A 19,219-nucleotide genomic window follows, 5' to 3' on the forward strand; every position below is an offset into this window, starting at 1 on the left:
GACAGCTTTCAAAGCTGAATTCAGAAACTGACTTAAAAAATATGTCTGAAAAAGGTGCAACTGAACTGCAGCTCACTTTTCAAATGAAAAGTCCATTCCCTCGGTCTAGCATGCCCTTTCCAATTTTGTTCATGATTGAAAGCTAGGGCTGTGGCTGTCCCCTTTGCTAAAAACTCTCTTTTTGTTTTTCCTTTTCACTATCAGAAAGCCTGCCTCAGAGGAGTGCACAGTGCATATCAATGAAGAAAAAAATAGAGGTGATTAAAACTGAAGGTTTTTTTCCTATAATTTAAAGGGTATTCAGTGAATCACGCCCTTTATGGCTCCATTCCCAAACACATTCTTTGCCAAATCCAAGCCAAGAGACCTATCCTTGGTGATCTATTCAGCTATCTTGGTGCCTGGCTCTGTCCTCCCCTGCAGAACTGAGACCGGTAAAGATTCAAGGGAACCTGTTCTCTGCTCAAACCAGTAGAATTTAAGGCTCATGAGGAGAGGGACAGGGAAGAGAAGAGGAGATGAGAGAAGAAATGACTCCCTGTCTGAAGTAAAGTTGAAAACAACGATTCTGGTGTATGTCCTTAAATAGGGGGGCTATAGATACAGTCACAGAAAAATGAAAAAGAGAGAAATGAACATATTTATATAGCCCTTTGAGGTTTTTCTTATAATGATCTACCTGAAACCACGTTTTTTAAATTATAATCCTCTATCTTAAGAGAAATATTGTGAAATTTGTTTTTAAAAACAAAATTTTCAGGCTTCCCTGGTGGCGCAGTGGTTGAGAGTCCGCCTGCCGATGCAGGGGACGCGGGTTCGTGCCCCGGTCTGGGAGGATCCCACATGCCGCGGAGCGGCTGGGCCTGTGAGCCATGGCCGCTGAGCCTGCGCGTCCGGAGCCTGTGCTCTGCAACGGGAGTGGCCACAACAGTGAGAGGCCCGCGTACCGCAAAAAAAACAAACAAAGAAACCCACAAAATTTTCAGGGATGTTTTAAACGGTAAAAATTGAAAAAAAAATCTGTTACACGTTTAAAAATGTGTTTCAAAACAAATATGAATCTTACTTTAAAAGACGCAATTAGGTTAATTAGGAAAACAAAATATCTTAACAAAATAGTAAATCTTGAGATGTGTGTGTGGCTCTTATATGAGAATGACTATTAGTTAATCACTAACAAGTATACTTTCTACACAAAAGATGGACTGCTTAAATAGAACTGTATAAGGAAACAAGGATTTTTAAATTAAGCGTAACATTATGTAACAGATGTTAGGTTTTTTTCTCTACCCCCAAGGAGGACTGTTATACTGTTTCAGATGACAACTGTCAACTGTGCAATGTGTGTGATAAATTATAGAAACTAAAACATAGCATTATTATTTAATAATGCATTTTAAATGTCCATTTTAAATACCACCTACAAAAAAATAGTATACATTTGGCAATAAAAAATATAAAATCAAGAAAAAATATACAACCAAGGTTCAGAATTTTTTTTACTTTAAATACAATTAAAATTTAAAAGAAAATCCCCTGCCACCTTCATTAACTATAATTACTAGAAGAGTAGGGCCAAATATAATCAATGATGCAAATTTCAAAGACCATCATCTTTTTCCTCCAGCCTTTTCAGGTCTACTTCCTCAGCCTCATTCCACCACATTTAAATTACTTTAAAAACACAAAAATTGTTTTCTCTATTGCTAGTTTGAATCTGTTAACCCTGACAATCACTTAGACAATGGAATTCCCTTTGCTCTAAACTGAATGTTTGACTATTGAGAAAGAATTTCCTGTGAAGAAAATTGTTATTCTTTTGTTCACAGCTGAGATGCATATTTTTCTGATTTGGAAGGGAATAATCACAGAAAGGATGTTGCTTATGAAATGAGATCTTAATTTTGTTAAAAACAGAATAGTAAGCTGAACTTACTAATAATGACACTATAGAACTGGTTACAAATGACCATCAGTTATTAAAATCAATGTCGGAATAGTCAAACAATAAATTACATGTTAAAAGACTCAAAGAAAATTTTGGAGAGGAACTTCTTGAAGCAAATTGCTGACCAGTCCAACGTCCTGCTTCAAGGAGAGTATAGCCAGAGCAAGACTCAGTCCAGAGTATACCCTGTGTTGAGGGTTCTGCGAAATAATTAAAAGAATATTATTAGAACACGAAGGAGGGATTGTGGCACTCCTGTGAGGTCATAGACCACCACGTCCCTGTGAAATAGAAATATGTATCCCTTCATGAGAATGAAATGTGTGAAATGTGTGTGTGTGTGTATATATGTATATATATATATATATATATATATATATATATATATATAAACAACAATCGAAGGAACAAAGTGGGATAGAAACTGCCTAAGTCACTCTCCTACTTTCCATAGAATCCTACCAGTAAACAGCAGAGGATCCACCCTGTTGGTCTTGAATGTCTTAAATTAAGAAAATAAAAGGGAGCCTTTCCCACCACTACAAATGTTCACAATGACCACAATGACATGTTAAGTACAGCTGTGCTTTCCAGAGGCTAATACTTGATAGAGAACCCTTTTCCAAAGCTGAGTTACAAATTAAATTTTATTGCCTCTATTTTTTTATGCCCAACAAGGAAAAACTTGAGAACAGTAAGCTTACAACTGAGTAACTAATTATTGGACAGGAAATACAGATACCCATATTTAGGTTATATTTGCATAAACGGAATGCACAAACCTGCAGACATTATGAAACCTAAACTGAAGAAAGGGTCAGCTTGTTTTGGGTCAGAACATTTAAAAAAATCCCTGAGGGGATAACGGTCTGATAGTTTCTTAATCAGTGTTTAATAAATGTATTGCTGGCAATGCATTTTGATGTCTTTATGTAGTAAAATCTGATACAATGATAACATGGAAAGAATGTCTAGAATGTTTCATTTCTTAAGCACAAGTTTCTCAAATATGCAAAATTGGGGATTCTTGTACAAAAGAATAGGAAAAACTGGTCTGGTCTATAGCTCATGTCAAAATAAATATTTCAACATTTCTTTGCCATAAAATTGGCTAAAAAAGACTGAAAAACCTCTGTTCGGTTTATCTGTCATTTTTTTAGTCCTTGACATCTGGGAGTCAGAACAAATGAAGAAGCCCCATCAGCTTCAGAGAGCACAACACACAGCTTGCAAGAGTAAATGATTTATAGAGCCACAGGCGTGAGTCATGAACAGTCTACATACTTGAGTTATCTAGCTTTGGGGGGGAAAGAGACAAATGAGACTCTGGAAAGGTTTGTGAAATACAAAGAGGAAGAAAACAGACCAAAGTTAATAAGCTGTCTCAGACTGTAACTAATTAGACAGCAAGGTATCACTGACAAAATGAAACAAAAATAAAAAGGCAACAAAAGTTGGCTTATGGCAACTTTATATTTTGACTTGCTTTATTTCCACCCAATTTCTTTTTCCATTTCATTCAAAAGACTATTGACTAAATCATCATCCTACTGCCTCATTACAGTTATTGCTTTTTACCTTGGCTTAAGTTCAAATTTTATTATTTCCATTCAAGCCACCTTTAGGCAATGTTTTTTGCCTAAAGGAGTAGATCTTAGACATCACCTATCACCTACTGTAATAGCCTCATTTAGTCCAGAGTTGGAACACAGAGCTTCAAGCAGGGTAGGGGAACAAGCAGAGACGCATGCAGGACACTATGCTGGGCACCTCACATTAGGGGACAGATCCAACCCGAGATTTCAGATACAGGTAGCTGATGGCTTTAGGAAATGGGCAGAGCTTGTTGCTCCATAAGATGAACTTAAAATTTTAAAACATTACTATCGGTCTCTCATTAATCTAATTTCTACGATGGTAAGGGCAAGCAGGTTTGAACTGCTGTCAGGGCAAAACTAGTATGATTGTCATAAAGATTAGATTCCCTGGTGAACCTTAGGTTTTTAAAAATAATGCTACTTTATGGAATAAGACAGAGTGAAATAATCAGAATAGAAAGCTTAAAGATTATATATATAGTGAGCATTCTTAAAACATTATCATTGATGCCCATCTATGCATAGGCTTTATTTTCTATTACTTTATTTAAGAAGATAAAGCATATCTGATTCTATGGAATAATTTAAAGTATTCACTTATTTCTGAGAGATGAAAAATGCTGGTCAAGAGCACCTCTGTAAAAATAATAGCATTCTACTTTCTTCTCTTAGAGTTTCTGATATTGAGGATGCAGCAAAACAATCAAGGTGAGGAAAACCTTGCCAGTCATTCTACAGAAGAATAGATTTAATGTAGCTGCCATTGCATGTGCCTGTAGAAAAACAGCCAAATGAGGAGAGCTTGTTGGATAAGCACCACTACAAACATTTAAATTTTAACATAAGGTAATCTCACTTTAAAAAATGTATTACACTAGTGCAGTAACAATGGCAACAAAATTGTTGAGGGGTAGTATTTGTTTGTGCCTTCCATTCGATTTTCCTATTCTATTTTTCAATAAAACTCATTTAAGTACTACACATTTTTCCCACCATGCGATTCCCCCAGGTGTCCTCCCCACCCCCACCCAGAGATATTCAAGGTTATCACAGCAGAGCGGTCCCAGCTCTGAAGGAGCCTGTCCTTTGCTAAGAGGTAGTAGGGTGGTTAACTCCTTGATCAAGTCTTCTCTTTCTGTGCCAAGAAGAAAATTATGTTTCTGGCAGTAGCTGGAAGCAATATCCCTAAATTATTTACTTCATTTTCCTTTACTCATGCCTTAAAAGTAGAAGAGTAAGTGTAGGTTTTTGGAAGCATTTTGATAAATTCAATTAAACTTGCTGCCAGGTAGTAAGATTTTTTGTGTGTAGTTCGTGGGCAGCGCATCAATCAATTTTTCCAAAATTTTGGTTTCCAGACTTTTCCTTTAGGTAGATAAAAAGTTTCCTTACTACATTCTTAAATGTACTTGTTTTTCTTTCTGGTATTATTCCTAACAATTTGCCTACTTACTCAGACCAGGTTGAGGATATATTTTACATTTCTGCAAAGCATCTCAGGTATACTTTCTACTTCCAAAATGGCAATTTGAGTAAAGATGTACTATCCTTAGGTTGTGTACAAAGAACACTGAAAAGCTTTAAAATACACTTAAATGAATCAACTTAATAATCAATGAAAGAAATTATTATTTAAATGGATGGTAGTCTGTCTGAAAATATATGGTCCAGTTTTAGGAGCTAAATACAAAGCAGTCCTCCAATTTAAACAGCTGCTTTAAATATACAGATCTTCCGCTCTACTTTCTTAACAGCTGGAGGAAATTACAGTCCAGAGAGACATGTGTGTAATTTGAATTAAACAGATGCAGGCTGTGAAGAAAATCAAATATCTCAGGGTAATGGATGCAAACAATATTACTGAAACTCCAAGGAATTATTTATTTGTTTTTTCATAATCATGGCAAGTGTTGTCATTCATGTGATACAAACTACCTATAGTAGCATAAAGTAATGATTCTTTCCCTTTTTCCCCCTTTTAAAAGTACAAAAAAATAGCATGCCAACTTCTAAAGTGAAGCCAAAACATAGTCATCTCTGTACTTTTCTATTTTAAAACACTCTTTGATGTAATATATTGATTTGGTGCTGGCACTGGGTGCCTTTACCTCTATTAGCTGCCATGCGTTCTCTGACCGACCCACACTATGCAAAACACTCACACCATTCACATTGTCCCACGCTGTGGGGGAATACGGAGGAGAAGGAGGGGTGAGAAATAACAAAAAGGTGAAGAGAAATATTTGTTCAGTAAAAAAGGAATGACTTAAATGTTCTTTTTCTAATTTCAAATGTGTTTGACCCATTTTAATGAGCACAAGCCTACACTTAAAGACACAAGTTGCTTAAGACATAGGGCCAGATGGTGCCCTTTGGAATAAAAGCACTCTCAAATGGAATATACCAGGAACCTCAGTGTGCCCTGATGCTAACAGCATTTCCACCAGATTATGCCCTTTGCTTTTATGGCTTTTGGTTTCCAGCTTTGTTTATGGAAGTGCTTACAGGTTTTCCATTTGAAACCAAGAGTTAGGATTCACGCACCAGGTAATCGAAGTATGGAAGTGACAATCATATTTTTATACATCACCACCTTAATGGCAGACTTCTCAATGCTCTGTGAACTCTTGTTCTTGATATGAAACAAAATAAATATAAATGTCAACAGGCATTTAGAAAACAGTCTGGCAGTTCCCCAAACTGTTAAATATGTTACCATATGTTACCTTATGACCCAGTAATTCTACTCCCAGGTATATTCCCAAGAGGAAGGGAAATATATGTTCATATAAAAACTGGTACACAAATATTTAAAACAGCATTATTCACAATAGATAAAATAAAAAATAATAGCTAAAATTGATTGAGACTTACTATGTATTAGGAACTTAGCAAACATTTTACATGTATTTTTTCAGTTTTTACAAAAATACAATGAGGTTGCATAAATAAACAAATGTATAGTAAATACACCTTTATTATTCTCATTTTACAGATGAGGAAACTGAGGAACAGAAAGTTTAAGCAAATTCCTCAGCTGCACAACCTTCAAATGACAGAGTCAGGAGTTTAAACCTGATGGTGAGGCCTCAGAGTCCAGCTTTTAAGCCTAGAATCCCACACAGAAAAGATACTCCCCACAACGTCAAAACATGTGATGGATCATCTTTGGGAGGCAAGGTTATAGGTGACGTTAATTTTAATGATTTTTGGTATTTTCAAACTCACAACTATGATCTCTATGAGAGAAAAAAAGGAAGAGAGAGAGAAGGAAAGAAAGGGAGACAAAGAGGGAAAGGGAGATGGTGATGGAGAGGGAGAGGGAGAAAGTATCATTTTTAAAAGCTGTTGCTGGACCAGGAGTATTTTGCACAATAGAAAGAAATAAGAAATAACTGCTTATTATCGTCCTCATTTTGAAAAATTTTAGGAAATTATAGTATAAAGCATTATAGTTAAAATACCATAGTGTGAGATCAAAATTTTAAGCATAAATTTAAATCACATAGAATCCTTTAACTTTTATTTTAAAAGTTTTGGTGCTGAGAAATTGTCATCTTAAAATGGCTGCAAGTTGGAAAATTTAGATCTATGAGTTCCAAACTGATTATGAGCCTGTCACCCAGAGAGTCACCTCGACAGCCTGTTAAAAATTCAGGTACCTTCATGCAACTACCAGAGATTCAGGTAGATTGTGGGAGAACCACCCATCCTCCACAGGTCTCAAAAAACTGCATTTATAGCAATCTTCCCCACCTTCATTCAAGGAGATTCTGATAAAGGGAGCTTATGGAAAATATTGAGAAATAATATGGTGTCTCCATTATTTTTAAAAGAAAACATCAAAAATACTATACTAAAATTTAGTAAAAATTAAAGAGAATAAACCTATGTACTTTGAGTCATGAAAAGCATAAGGAAAATTATCACCAAGAGATTAGCAGAGGAAAATGAGAACACTTAAAAATGAAGTTTTACCTGTTTAGCACTTTTCCAGTGCCAGAAAAACCAGCCATGGCTGAAATTCTGGTGATAATATAGTTTAAATCTTATCCCTATGTACTTTTCTTTCCTGTTATTAAACTTAAAACAGAACTGCAAACTTAAGTCAAACAATGTGACCGTGCTCACCTTAAAACTGAAGTCAAATCCATTACTTTGGTCCTAATGGAAACAAGCATGCCTCTCACCCCCATCCCTGTGAGGACATGTTTGCAAACAAGATGCAAACCACCAGCATTCTTACAGCCTAAACTGAGGACCACTGAGAATCTGCTTACTATACCTCCAGGTAATTTTTTAAAACTTTGAGAGGAAAGATACTCACTTGGAAAGTTTATTATACACAATGTGTAATGACACACTATGTACTGGGAAGGAAGGAAGAAGCATTTAACTGCCTGCTTGTGCCAGGCACTGTGCTAGGTGCTTTACAAGCATTATTTTTAATCCTCACAACAACATCAAGGTCAGATACTATTATCCCTGTCTTCTCAAGTAAAGAAACTAAACTATAGGGACATTAACTAATTTGCCTGCCATCCTATGATAGATGATGGAGTTAAGATTCAGTGCCAGAAATGTCTGTCATCTTTTGACTACTCCCACCAGATCGTCTTACCCTTGATGGAAAGGTGTGGCCTTGAATGTACATAACCAATAACAGACGCATATATGTGCCATTATCCATGACATAACAAGATACGGCAACACTGATCAAGTAAATTAAATGATGTTACCAGGTGAGATGTAAGAAAATTGTGAAATGCCTTTGATTTATTATATACAAAGGATCCCCAAAGACCCTGATATACACACTTCACATGCAAAAGTGCTTGACCTTCATTAGAGAGTATCTAGTATGCTCTGATAAAAACTGAACCTGCAGGCTTCCCTGGTGGCACAGTGGTTGAGAGTCCGCCTGTCGATGCCGGGGACACGGGTTCACGCCCCGGTCCGGGAAGATCCCACATGCCGCGGAGCGGCTGGACCTGTGAGCCATGGCTGCTGAGCCTGCGCGTCCGGAGCCTGTGCTCCGCAAATGGGAGAGGCTACAACAGTGAGAGGCCCGCGTACCGCAAAAAAACCCAAAAAAACAAAAAAACTGAACCTGGACCTAAAATTTCATTACCTTCTCAAGCATATTCCCTAAAGAGGAATACTTAAAATCAAAATGGTAGCTGGCAAGCATTGAAACACAAAAGTATCTGATGATTAATTTTAGAGGAGAACTTTGCATATTTTTTACTAGATTAATATTTAATCTCAACAATACTCATCCAGAAAAAAATCCAATCACAACTTAGTAAAATCTTACATATTCTAAATAAACAACAAATAACCAAGGAATGTTTTTCAGGGAAGACAAATTATACTTGGTGATTTAAGCAATACCATAAATAATTACACCTTATTCATATTTGAAAAAAAATGTGAAAAATGCTTCAGCTCATAGTCCTGGTTTTTCCATGTGTTTATTTATATAGTTGTTAATTCTCAGTAACTGAAAATAGTCAGGGGAGGGGGCAATCCTCATTAACTGGGTGCATTCATGAACCCCAATTTGAGATAGTTATAATGTTATGTAGTCAAATTTAGTTTCAATATAGATTAAATATATTTTAATTTCATATTTTGATCAAGTTGTAGACACATTTTAAAATGAATTCTTAAGAGAAATTACATCATCAGAATGCTATAAAATGAAGAAAATGCTTTGCAAATAAACACATGATAAATGAAGGGCTACTCTTACTTACTTACAATGATTAAACAAAACTCCAGATAACAGTAGGCACCATCCCATTAGTGTCTCTATGAAGAAAGATGACATCATCATAGCACCCATACAGTCCACTAGGGGAAGGATTATGAGATAACAACATGGGTTTCTTCTTCTTTTTCACTTTGTGGAGGAGTTAGCTAACAAAATAAGTATAATAAACTGCTTCCTTTGGGAACTCTAGCTCATGACATGGCCAAGAGATCTGGTTTAACCTTGGTTTCATGAGACAGTGTAACCATTTATAAGCCAACATTTTCTTTGCAGTATGTTTATATTTGGACACCAGAGGACAACTACTCCTAGACGGCTCTCAATGGTATTTAAAAGTTGATAGCGGTTTCCTTGTGACTTTCAACTTTCCCTTTGATATTTCTGTTCCACCTTAACTTAGCTCCATAAAATTTTACCTATTACGCACTCTTAATTTTTTTTGGTTTGTTTTTATTTTAGTTATTTTTACGTGTATGATCAGAAATGATACAATATGACAGCTTCTACATTAACCCATCTATTCCAATCATTTTATGTTAAATATAGGACGTCTAGTTAGTCATTAACAAATGTTTATTACATCACTACCCCATGGATTTGCTAGGTACTGCAAATAAACAAGAGAAGAATGATATAATTTAGTCATACAGAGATGACCCATTGTAAACAAGGAGAACAGAGCAAGGAAGGCAAACATACTGAAGAACACATAGGTATAATTAGATAATGTTGGCCTGTAAGTATTAAGTAATATGAAATAAAAGATAATAACTTAAGAGCTACAAAATTAGAAGATGTTATAATGAACAAGGAACTAAGTAATATTTCATTTCATTCAGGAAGGCTTATTCTTCAGGTTTAGGTAAAATCCTTCACTGAGACTAACAAATATGGCTGTTTTAAGCCTCACACTTGGAGCCGTGAAGCAAATTCTGATGTGTGTCACTCAGAATTTTTCAATCTTGTACAGCAGAAATTCTTTGTCTACGTGACTGAAGTAGTTATAAAGGAGACATGATATGTGTGTGTTTTCCTTGTTGACTTACAGAGTTCTGGAGTTCTGTTCTTATATTTTCTAAGTTAACTAGTATTGGTATGCATGTACGTGGAGAAAGGAGGGTTTCTTTAATCAAATCCACTAGCTCTGAACCTTTGGTTCAAATGGCATTTCTGTCATTTCTGTGTCTGCCCCTAGTATACAAGAGAAAAATTACTGTCAAGTAGGCGGCATATCATTGATAGAACGCATAGGCTACAGCATGAAATATCATAATTCAGTGCATTTTATGTGGGTGCAAATGTACAGATAGCCTTATTGGGGTACTTTATGTGGAGATCATGATGAGACAAGAAAGGTCAAGAATACAGTAGGTTTATCTGCACATCACAATTCCAGTGGTACTTTTAAAAAAGAGAAACATCAGAGTCAGATGCAGACTCTTCTAAGTAAGAGATGTCCAAAAATTGGACATTATGAGTCATAAAAAAGATTGAGGATCATTACAGAACGTACATAGCAAGTGACATAAAAATCATTATTCTTCTAGTCCTTTCCTGATTTTTGCCTTTTCTTATTTCCATAATATAGTCATTCCTCATGATGTGGAGCATTGGTTCCAGGAACCCTCCAACCCTGGCCACACACAAACATTCACCAAAATATGTACATGCTCAAGTCCCTTGTATAAAATGTCATAGTATTTGCAAACAACCCACACACAACCTCCTGCATACTTCAAGTCATCTCTAGATTACTTATAACGCCAAACACTATGTAAACACTAGGTAAATAGCTGTTGGTGCATGGCAAATTCAAGTTTTGCTTTTTGGAACTTTCCGGGATTTCTTTTTCTGAATATTTTCAACCTGTGGTTGATTGAATCTGCAGATGAGGAACCTGTGGATACGGAGGACTTGACCGTACATCTTAATACTACAAAGAAGTCTGAAGTGGAACAGTCTTTCTCTCATAGACATCAGACTAACTGAATATGGACATTGCCCAGCCACCGCGGTGTTACATTCCTGCATACCCCAGGTGACTTGACTTCAATCTGTACTTTCTCAGTTAGGTGCTTATACTTATCTGGCTTTATATATATCAATCACTAGAGCTAAGTTTTGAGGTAATGGGAAAACCGGGCAGATTACAGAGAGTGATTAACTCCAGCCATCTGAAAATGACAGATCAAAGACAGAATCCTGCTAGAAAGAAAGAGAAATTTTGCTAGAAATTCACCAATCCTGGAGAAACAGTAGTCCTTCCCTCTCTCCCTCTCTCCCTCCCTCCCCTCTTCCCTCCTCCCCTTCTCCTTTCCTTTCCATTGTTTCTTTCTTTTGCAAGATACCTAGACAAAGTTCAGTCACTATATAGCTCAAGGACTTCTTTTAACTAATTGTGTGAGATTTTCTTCGTGACTTTGCCTTATCACACCCAATGACAGGCAGTATGAGACCACATTTTGGTATGTAATTTACTATGAGTGTGACACAATTGCCTGTTAACTATAGTCAAACTATCTGTAGCTACAAACTAGTAGTTGCCTCTATTTGCAGATACTCTATAGAGATGAATTGTTAATTCTAGGGACCACTTGTTATTAGAAATGTATGAAGGGTTTGAGATGTTACATTAATTCAGCAAATGTTATGTGGCACCAAACAGAAGAGATCATTAATTGTACTAAATAACATCTATTCATTTAGTCAAAAAACAGTTATCAAGTACTAGACATGAATACAAATCATCATTCTGGATGTTGGATGAATTTCTAATAACCAAAAATAATGCTGATGCCATTCTAGAAGTAGATGAATTTGAGATAATAAATAGTTGTGTGATTTTGTTATTCGCAGTATAAAATGTAGACTCATTGTGGATAAGACTGTAAACTAGATGAACAAAAAAAAAACCCCTCATGCTACAGAACACCAAGAAGTTCCAAATTACATATAATAAATATGCTTATAAATGCAAAGCTCATCTATCAAAAACAAAGTCAAAAAACTCCAGGGTGGCAGAAAACAAAAATTACCTAAAAGGCAAAGTGTGACTACCACACGGCTTTTAGAAGGATCAAAACCCCAAACTCCACAACATCAAATGCTGGTAATTGTGTGGAGCAGCAGTAACTCTCATTCTTTGGTGGTGGGAATGCAAACTGGCACAGGCGCTCTGGAAAACCGTCTGGCAGTTTCTTTTTAATAAAACTAAGCATACTTCTACCCTACAATCCACAATCACACTCCTTGGTGTTGACCCCAATGAAATGAAACTATGTCCACACAAAAACCTGCACATGAAGGTTTATAACAGCTTTATTTGTAATTGCCAAAGCATGGAAGCAACCAAGGTGTCCTTCATTAGGTTAATAGACCAATAAACTGTGTACTTCCAGACAATGAAATATAATTCAGTCGTAAATGGAAATGAGTTATCAAGCCATGAAAACACATGGTGGAAACTTAAATGCATATTACTAAATGAAACAAGCCGACCTGAAAAGGCTACATACTACATGATTCCAGCTATACAACACTGTGGAAAAGGCAAAACTATGGAGACAGTAAAAAAATAAGTGATTGCCATAGGTTAGGGGTGGGGAAGGGATGAAAAGGTGGAGCACAGAGGATTTTTAATGCAGTGAAAATACTCTGTATGATTCTGTAATGATGGATACATGTCGTCATGCATTTGTCCAAACCCATAGAATGTTCAACACCAAGCGTTAATCCTAGTGTAAACTATGGACTCTGGGTGATAATGATGCGTCAGTAGAGGACAGAAGGATGAAAAGGAAGCTTATCACTCTTATATAAGGTTCTGGGTAGCAAAGGGGAAAAAGAAATCTCTTGAAGGTTTATAACCACTGTTCTGTTCTTTCTTAGACAGAGGAGTCAAATTTATACTACTTGTATAGTCCATTTCCCACACAGTTGAGAAATAAACATAAAAAGTTTTTTGCAAGTTGCTGAATAAACTTTGAGTGTTTAAATAAACTTTGGGTGTTTAAAACTATGGTGAAGAAACACACCATTGACAGTATCACTGCCAATGACTGTAGTTTAGGAATCTCACAGATTAAGCCAGTCTGAAAAAGAGCTCACAGTCTAATGAAAAAAAACCTATGAAAATCTAGCCTTCCATGGGAGACAATGAGTACACCCAATAACCACCACAACTATGTACCAAGAACTTTAGATGTAGAATTTTGTATAGAAACCATTAGATAAGTATGTTTCAAATGATCCAAGACTTAATGGAAAAACTCTGAAATGCAAAACAAGAAAAGGACTCTATTAAAAAAAAGAGTGAAAAAGAAAATCAAATGGATATCATTAAACAATATAAAATTAATTTCTTTGAAATTAAAAAAAATCAACTGAGAAAAGAGAGATATGATTAAATTACATGTAATACCACATAGAGAAATAATAAAGAGATAGAAAATAAGGAAAGGGACATAGAAAATAAAATCAAAAGTTCAACATACAACAAATATTCCAGAATTGAGAGGATGAAGAGAAGGGAAGAGACCTACTGGTGGATAATTTCATAGAACTGACAAACCACTGAATGTTCTGATACAGTAATCACAGTGGAATAATAAAATAAAGTCAAACCTGGGCACATGGATGAGATAATTACCACCATCAAAGACAAAGAAAAGATTTTTAAGGCAACAAAAGAGAAACAGATTACCTACAAAAGAACTAAAATTAGACTGAGAGCATTCTTATCAATAGCACACATTTATAAGTTATATTCAATATTTTCAAAATACTGCCAAGAAAATAATTTTTACCTAGAATTGTCATCCACATAAATTTGTAAAATCAGACACGATACTCCTGAAGAACCACAAGGGGGAAGGTGTGAAAGACTCTGTCAGATATCAAGGACAATAAAGCTGTGGTAATTAATATAGTATGGGTATGGGACAAACAAAGGGAACATAGTAGAAGGCCTGGAAACAGATCCGGGCATACATGGAAGTTTGATATATGTCAAAGACACTATATATAACATGAATATTCAATAAATGGGAATAGGTAACAGGTTATTCCTGTGGAAAACAAAAGTAGATCTTTCTCATACAAGGTATACAAACATAAATTCCAGTCATTAAAGACCTATATTTGAGAACTAAAGCTTTAAAACTTCTAAAAAAAATTTTTTTTTTAATTCATGGCCACAACATAGGAAAGATTTCTTAACTTAGATGCAGAGAGTACAAATCATAAAACAAATGGATTAATAAGTCTTCTATATTAAAATGGAAAATGTCATATATCCAATAACAATATCAAAGTTAAAAGACAAATTGTAGTCTAGAAGATTATTTGTAATTTATGCAACCCCCAAACACTAGTATTCACTAAGTGTTAAAATTATCCACATTAAAAAATACAACAGATCCATCAGAAAGTGGGCAAAAGTAAATTTATTCTTCAGAAGAGGAAATACAAGCAGCCAGTAAATATGCAAAGAGACTCATTCAACTATAATCAGGAAATGCAAGTTAAATCTCCGATGATGTAAAATGTCACACCAAACAGACTCAAAATTTAAAAGTCTGAAAATATTGAAGAGGATGTGAAACAACTGGAACTCTTTACCACAGCTGGTGGTATTTTAAATCATTACACTCACTTAGCAGAACAATTACTCAATATCTAGTGAAATTAAAGATGCACATTCCTTTGACCCAGAAATTCTACTCCTAGGATTTGATTAAGAGAAACTCATGCACGTGTGCACAAGGAGACTTACACAGGAATGTTCAAGGGACCTCCCTGGTGGCACAGTGGATAAGAATCCGCCTGCCAATTCAGGGGACACAGGTTCGAGCCCTGGTCCAGGAAGATCCCACATGGCGCAGAGCAACTAAGCCCATGAGCCACAACTACTGAGCCTGTGCTCTACAGCCCACGAGCCACAACTACTGAGACAGCATGCCACCACTACTGAAGCCCGCATACCTACAGCCCATGCTCCACAACAAGAGAAGCCACTGCAATGAGAAGCCCACGCACCACAACAAAGACTAGCCCCCACTCTCTGCATCTAGAGAAAGCCCGCACGCAGCAGCAATTAATTAATTAACTAAAAAAAGGATGTTCAATACAGCATCATCTGTGACACAAAATATTAGAACCAATTTAAATTCCCAACAGCATAAGAGTGAATACACTGTGATATATTCATACAGGAGAATGCTATTCATTAATGAACATGGATGATCTAGTACTACATGCACCAACATGGATTAATTTCAAAAGATGGCCAAATTAGAAAGTTGGGTTGCATAAGAAAAGTGTAATACAGTATCATCATTTAAAGTTTATAAAAATGCAAATTATGTAATATGGAATACAATAAATACATATATTAAAAGGGTATTAAAAACATGGATGACAGTGACAAATTCCAAATTGAGGATAATAGTTACCTCTATGGGGAAGTAAGGAGGGGAAGAGAATCAGAGAGAAATACATTCAAGGCTTTAATTTTGGTTGTATTGTTTTTTTCTTAAGCTGAATGGTGGACATACTGGTATTTGTTATACTATCCCCATACTCCTCTACACTTCTGAGGTACTTTGCAATAACAATTACAAATGTACATCCTCTCTGAATTGTATACAACTGTTTACATATAAACCATTCATTTATCTTTGACTTGTAATAGAAATTTGACTTGTACAGAAAATCAAGATTGCTAATGTCAGGCATTGCAAAAGAACAAGTATATTAATCAAATTGGAAGCCACTGATACAATTTTCATGTATTTCTATTACAGTCCTCTGTTTAGATTCTACATCAGACCTCATCTTGACTGGGAGTATAGGTGTATATTCTCAAATAAACTTTAATTGAAGAATGTGTCTTACTATATATTATATGCTAGCACTGTCAAACACTGAGTCCTCACTTTATCTTTCTGGTCTATTCTCTACCCTCAACAACTCACATAAGCAAAATGTCTCATATAAAACTCATATAAGCAAAATGCCTACTAGATATCTCCACTTAAAATTTATTTGAAACTTAAAGCCCTTAAATAAAATTTATTTGAACCCCTTACCACCAAAACACCCCTCTTTTTCCTTATTCTTCCCTGTCCCTGGTGGCATCAACAGCAACATGTGTTCGAGCCAAACATTTGCATGTCATATTTAAATCTTCATTTTCTCTCATGTCCCACAATCAGGTAGTTCATCAGCAAGTCCTATTGGAACAACCTCTAAAACATCACAAATCTATACACACCCCTCCAGTTCAACTCTAGCACCAAGTCCCATCATCTCTCCCCAAAACAGCTGCATTAGCCTCCGAATCAATCTTCTTATCTCCACCAAGTTCCAGACACATTTACCTTCTTTATGGCCCTCAAATATGCTTAACTAATTCCCACTCCAGGTCCTTCACACTAGCTGCTCCCTCTCTCTGGAATGTTTTTCTCCGGATATCCCCAGGGCTAGCTAGCTCCTTTACCTCTCAGCTCAAACATCATCCAAGAAATGTCTTTCCTAAATTTTCCATAACTATTGGTTATGGAAATATAAGAAATATAAGGTAGTATCATGGCTTTTGAGCCCATTTTCTTTTATTCTAAGCATTTATCATTATCTGAAATTTACCACTGTTGTTAGGACAAACAGCTATGATTGAGTCTGGGTGCACATAGCAAAACACTGCCTACAGAAGCATAACCAAACTGGGTTTATTTTTCACATGTAACAAGAAGCCTTGACAAAAGCTGTCCAGGGCTGGTTCAAGGGCTCCGTGACCCATTAGGCATCTGGGTCCCTTACAACATTTTTTTTTTTTTTTTTTTTTGCGGTACGCGAGCCTCTCACTGTTGTGGCCTCTCCTGTTGTGGAGCACAGGCTCTGGACGCGCAGGCTCAGCGGCCATGGCTCACGGGTCCAGTCGCTCCACGGCATGTGGGATCTTCCCGGACCGGGGCACGAACCCGTGTCCCTGCATCGGCAGGTGGGCTCTCAACCACTGCGCCACCAGGGAAGCCCCCTTACAACTTTTTGCACTGTCTTTTTTAACACGTGCCTTTCACCTTCATGATGTTCTGACAAAAAGCTTTAATAACTCCTTATTGCTCATGGAATGGAGGCTCCAAGAGACATGGACCTTGTCTGACCTGCCCACCACTGGAAGAATGACAAATCATGTCTTAACAGCTCAACCAATATTTGTTTAATTATTATAAGCTGGTGAAACAGGAATTCAGCAGCCCTACATTTCGGGATTGTTCCTTCATCCTAGGAGTCATGCACAACAGCCGCGCCCTCCAATGTAACTGATCTGATAGATTCTACCTCAAGTTTCTCTTCGGACCCCTTGCCTCTGTGTCCTTCTTTCCCATCACTGCCTGAGTTCAGGGCTTAGTACTGCTCACACTGCAGTGGTTTCCTAAGTGGCCTGGCCACCTCCTTCTTGTTTTTCCCTGCACCATATCACACCTGCCACACACACTGATCATATAACTCCCTAAAACCTATCTGTGTCTTTTTGTTGTTTGCTCGAAAACAGAAAGCTCCCTACAAGCAGGGGTGTGTGTGTCTTGTTTACCACTGTTCTTCCAGGCTATCAACCTGGAGCACATGTACAGAGTAGACACTCAGGAAACATTCCTTAAAAGAATCAAAGATCACATCTAAGTTCCCGATTGTTATGTGCAAGGCCCCTCAGCCTTTGGCCCAGTCCATCCTCCTAGTGATACTGCCTTCTGCATTCTTACTTCTACCCTGTGTTCAGTCACAGCAAACGACTGAATTTCTAAACTGTTCAGACCTTAGTGTCGTTTTCATATTTTATTATCTCTGCATAAAATGTCTTTATCCCTTTTTCATACAGGAAACTTGTATTTATCTAAATCTCAGCTTCTGATTCTCCTCAGCTTAGACACCATTCCTGGCTCCTCCTGGCAAAACAGACGGCTCCCTCCTTGGGGCAGCATTTTAAAGACAGTGATCATGATGCCGATGATGTAACTGCAATCCCAGCAACTGACTGTAAGCAGAGCTTGCAATGTGCCAGGCACGCTTACATATCCTTCACATATATTAATGCACCTCATACTTGTAACAACCCTCTGGGGTAGGAATACTATTTTTCTCATTTAAGGGAAAGAAATTGAGGCATAGAAAGGTTAACTAATATGGTAAAGTTCACAAAGCTAGTGAAGAAGAGAACCTGCATTCAAACCCAGATGGGCTACCTCTGTAAGTTGTACACATATTCGTCCAGCCAGGTTGAAAGGCTGTTGGAAGGAAGGTCCATGTCTTACTCATGACACTTAATGGGGTCTCAATAAAATAATGTTAAGTAAATGTTTAAAAAAATCAGTTGCACAAATATACAATGTGAGAACTGGCTAAAATATAGAACTTGTAAAGAAGAGCTAGAGGTTTGAATCGACTATGCAACTATTAATATACAAGCCGTATCATTGATCCTAGAATAAGATATTGGGCCACATTCATAGGCACATCATACTAGGGGGCAGGTAGTTGCTCCCGCATTGTCAGGCCAGCTCCAGGGTCTAGCGCTCTCTTCACTCTTAAAAATGACCAAATGGAGTTTGTCTAAAGACGTAAGTAAAATATACAGATGCTAAGACAGGGGAAGAAAGGTTTAAGGGCATATCAATTGTCTTCAAACATCTGAAAAGGTTTTTCGAACAAAGGTTTCTTACAGTTTAAAAGGGGAGAACAAATCCAAAGGTGGAAGCACAAAGAGAGGAGATAAAGAATCCGGGAGTTGTGCTGAACCAGCACAGGCCTATTCCTAAGAAGGGGCTGTGAGCATCTTTTTCCAACTCTACATTCAGTGTTATCACGTCAGGACCTTGGCAAAAAACCAGGGTGGGAGGA

At 36.8% G+C, this 19,219-nt stretch overlaps 1 protein-coding gene across 1 annotated transcript in view; it reads right to left on the bottom strand.

Annotated features, from left to right (window-relative positions):
* The window catches only part of PRKN (parkin RBR E3 ubiquitin protein ligase), a 1,231,166-nt gene that overhangs the window by 950,359 nt on the left and 261,588 nt on the right, over positions 1 to 19,219 (bottom strand). The window lies entirely within an intron of this gene.

This window comes from Neophocaena asiaeorientalis, unplaced genomic scaffold, assembly GCF_003031525.2.
Source record: "Neophocaena asiaeorientalis asiaeorientalis breed wild unplaced genomic scaffold, Neophocaena_asiaeorientalis_V1.1 scaffold123, whole genome shotgun sequence".
Taxonomy (NCBI): domain Eukaryota; kingdom Metazoa; phylum Chordata; class Mammalia; order Artiodactyla; family Phocoenidae; genus Neophocaena; species Neophocaena asiaeorientalis.